Genomic DNA, 3,850 nt, shown 5'->3' with positions numbered 1-3,850 from the left:
GAACGTCCTCTAGACTCTCTCCAATGCTAGCACATATTTCTAAAGATGAGGGACTCAAAACTTTAGACTGTTCACAAAACTGAAGGTGAGGCGTCAGCCGTGATCGAATGGCGGAGATCGGTCAGCCGAATAGCCTAATTTTGTTCCTGTATTTTGTCGTATTGAGGCCAAATTTAGTGATAAATTAATGATGAATATTGCTTTTCATGACTCACGTAACGAATTGTCTGGCGTCCCTGTGACAAAATTTGGAGGCTTGGATGTTTTAAAGTGACAGTTTCAAAGGTGGTCCCCCGATTCACATGTCGCGACGAGGATGGGATTCGAACCCACGCGTGCAGAGCACAATGGATTAGCAGTCCATCGCCTTCACCTCTCGGCCACCTCGTCTGCTCTTTCCTCTGTTGTGTTCCGAAGTTCTGAATTTTTTCACAGCATTTAAAACTTCTGCTTAAGGTCCACACATGTGTGTTCAGATTCTATGCCGATTTACTTTGCTCGCCGTGCTTACCAGAATTCATGGAGGTGGATAAAGACAGTTTAGAGAGATTTGTGCCAACCACAGGAAACATGGAATTAGTTATTTTATGCACTTTAGACGCTATGGACGCATGGCATAAGTATCGATTCCGTGCTCTGTAACTCGGAGAAACTGTGAATGTTTTGAGTTGTAAAATGAGATAAATTTATGTTGAATTAAATAAGATTTCAATAGCTTTGATAGCATGTTGCTCGATTTCAAGTAAACAGATATTATCGGAATTTGCCATTTGGTTCGAGAATGACGACTTTCCGTGTATTGGGCAAATGCAATAACCCGATAGTTACCACATTACAGACACGATGACACGCTCTGCGCAGCCGCAGATCCGAACACCCGAACGCTTACCCGGCACAAACACATGGCGGCCCGGCTCTGGAATACCAAACCAATGGCTGAAATACCTAAAAAGAGATCGAGTTCACTCTATCAATAATGTATTGAATGTGGTGGACCATTTTCTCTTATTCTAATCCCAGAATAAAACGCCGCTGCAAGAGACAGTGGGATGTGCCTTTGAGAATTCCTTTCTGTGTGATAGAAACAGAATATTGAACAGCCCAGAGCAGGAATGAATGGAGAGATATTGACAACAGTGATCGAATGTTCACCTGGAATGAAATCACTGCATGCGAGTACTTTTAGCTCGGCGAGGAAATCATTCTACACGGGGAAACTCCTTGCAGCATTCAGCATGTTCCCCATTCTCACAGAATACGGCCGTGTGGCCTAATGGATAAGGCGTCTGACTTCGGTGTTTGATTAGAAGTCATCAGAAGATTGCAGGTTCGAGTCCTGCCGCGGTCGTTTTGACAAACTGGCGGATTCGGTTCCATTCTGTCTCTCACTCTCTGCAGCATGGTTGTCTCAATTCCGCGTGGGGATTAATGGGAGTACTACACCCTCGGGGAAAACGTAACGCCTCGTATTCGTTGTATGCAACATATAATATTATGTGTCTATTCCGTGTGTATTTCTGCAGACACTTTCATAAACAATTGGTTGGAGCTTCTCAGACGCTCAGGAGGAGCTGCTGCTGGGAAGGTGAAGTTTATTTCACATTTACCTCCGTCTCCGAGCCCGCCTTATCGGCAAGAATTCATCGCCCAGCGCTGACGGTACATTCTCCTGTCTCCAACCCCCCTCCTCTTCCTGGTTCTCTCCCTGCTCTGGGATATCTTCATCACTAATTGCCAACTAGACATCAACCGCCTCAACATCAGGAATACTCACTTCTCCTTGAACTTTACCCCCTCTGAATACACTGCACCTCCAATCTCTCAGCACCAGTCCAAACCTTACCAACAATCCCGCAGACAGGGTGCTGCTGTTGTAGAGTGGCGGACTGACCTCCACCTTGCTGAGACACGGTGGTACCTCTCAGACACATCCTCATGCCTACACCTTGAATAATCCCGACTCCGGACTATCAGAGAACTGTCTCCGACATTATCACTGACATCACCAACTCTGGAGTACCTCCATTCCCTGTGGAAAACCCGTGGTTCCATTGCCCTGAACTGCTCTCTTCTACCTCCTACTCGATTCACAAGTCTGCATGTCTGGGTAGGCTCATTGTCTCTGCCTGCTCCTGCCCCACTGATCCTGTGTTCTCATCGCTCCAGTCCATCCTATGCCCCATTCTTCAGTCCCTTCCCACCGGCATTCCCAAACCTTCCCGTGCTCTCGATCTACTCACTAACTTTCAATTCCCTGGCCCTGACCGTCTCATTTTCTCTATGGACGTCCAGTGCCCCTATTAAAAGGGCCCTAAAACTTTCCACATTTCTCAAGGAAAGAACCAGCCAGTTCCCCTCCATCATCACCATCCTCCGTCTGACAGAACCGGTCCTCACAGCAACAGTTTCTCCTTCAGTTCCTCCCACTTACTCCAGATTCAGTGTATAGCCATGGACACTGGCATAGGTCTCGGATATGTCTCCCTTTTCGTTGGCTAAGTAAAACAATCCATGTACCAACCTTTCCACGGTAATGCACCCCAACGCTTCCACCGCTACATCGACGAATGTATTCTGCCGCTTCATGCACTCACGCTGAGCTCGACATTCTCACCAACTTTGCCTCCAACTTCCACCCAGCCCTTAAACGGCTCACTCAATGCGAGCAAGACGATGGAAGGAGACCCCAGAGGTCCATGGGCCAGTCCTCATCGGAGGATCAGAGAGGGAGAGCAACTTCAAATTCCCGGGTGTTACTATTTCAGTGGATTTGTCCTGTACCCATCACAAGTGCAATTGCGAAGAAAGCACGGCAGCGCCTCCGGTTTCCTAGGAGCTTGCGGAGATCGGCATGACACCTAGAACTTTGACATTTTTCTACAGATGCGTGATGCAGAGTGTAGTGACTGGCAGCATCATGGCTTGGTGTGGAAACATTAATATCATTGAACGCAAGTTCCTACAGGATGTGATGGATTCGGCCCAGTACATGTCCGGTACATGCTCCCACCACTGAGCACATCTCTGTCTGGGGACTTTGCCATTGCTCATTTGGTGGCTGGTGGGCGCTGATGCGTTTTGCTGAAACGTTGGGGGGCGGAATTGATCCTGTGCTGCTGATTGTGTTGATTTATTATTCTCCTCAACCCCCATTACCTGTTCTGCCTGTGACCTTTGACACCCTGACTGATCAGAAACCTATCAACGTTTGTTTTATAAAATCCCAGTTGCTCCACCTTTACAGCCGTCCATAGTAATGAGTTCCCCAGATTCACCACTCTGATGGCAGAATTTTATCCTCATCTTTCTTCTAAAGGGGCACCCTTCAATTCTGAGTCAGTGCCATCTGGTCCTCGACTCCCTTCACCACGTGAATTATTCCCACCACATCCACACTGTCACCGTCTTTCAATATTCTATAGTTGTCAATAATATGCACCCACATTTATCAAACGCCTCTCACGCGCAAACCCTTTAATTTCGGGATCATATCGTCCCCATGGCATCATCAATGGTGACGGGAGAGGTTCCAGAGGATTGAAGGTTGGCAGGTATTGTTCCCTCATTCATAAAATGGAGTAGAGATCGCCCAGGAAATTATAGACCAGTGAGGCTTACTTCAGCGGTTGGTAAGTTGATGGAAAAGATCCTGAGAGGCAGGCTTTATGAACATTTGGAGAGGCATAATATGATTAGGAATAGACAGCATGGCTTTGTGAAAGGCAGGTCGTGCCTTACAAGCCTGATTGAATTTTTTGAAGATGTGACTAAATACATTGATGAAGGTAGAGCAGTAGATGTAGTGTATATGGATTTTATTAAGGCATTTGATAAGGTACTCCATGCAAGG

General features: G+C 46.9%; 2 non-coding genes across 2 annotated transcripts; one reads left to right on the top strand and one right to left on the bottom strand.

Moving 5' to 3' along the window:
* Positions 1-308: 308 nt before the first annotated feature.
* On the bottom strand, positions 309-390 carry trnas-gcu (transfer RNA serine (anticodon GCU)). The gene has a single exon. It is a non-coding gene; the product is annotated as a tRNA-Ser (tRNA).
* Positions 391-1,259: 869 nt separating this feature from the next.
* Positions 1,260-1,348, top strand: trnar-ucg (transfer RNA arginine (anticodon UCG)). Its single transcript is given in 2 exon segments — positions 1,260-1,296; positions 1,313-1,348. It is a non-coding gene; the product is annotated as a tRNA-Arg (tRNA).
* The last annotated feature ends 2,502 nt before the right edge of the window (positions 1,349-3,850 follow it).

Source organism: Mobula birostris, chromosome 13, assembly GCF_030028105.1.
Source record: "Mobula birostris isolate sMobBir1 chromosome 13, sMobBir1.hap1, whole genome shotgun sequence".
Classification (NCBI taxonomy): Eukaryota; Metazoa; Chordata; class Chondrichthyes; order Myliobatiformes; family Myliobatidae; genus Mobula; species Mobula birostris.
The sequence above is the reverse complement of the archived record's forward strand: the minus strand, read 5'-3'. Positions and strand labels throughout refer to the sequence as shown.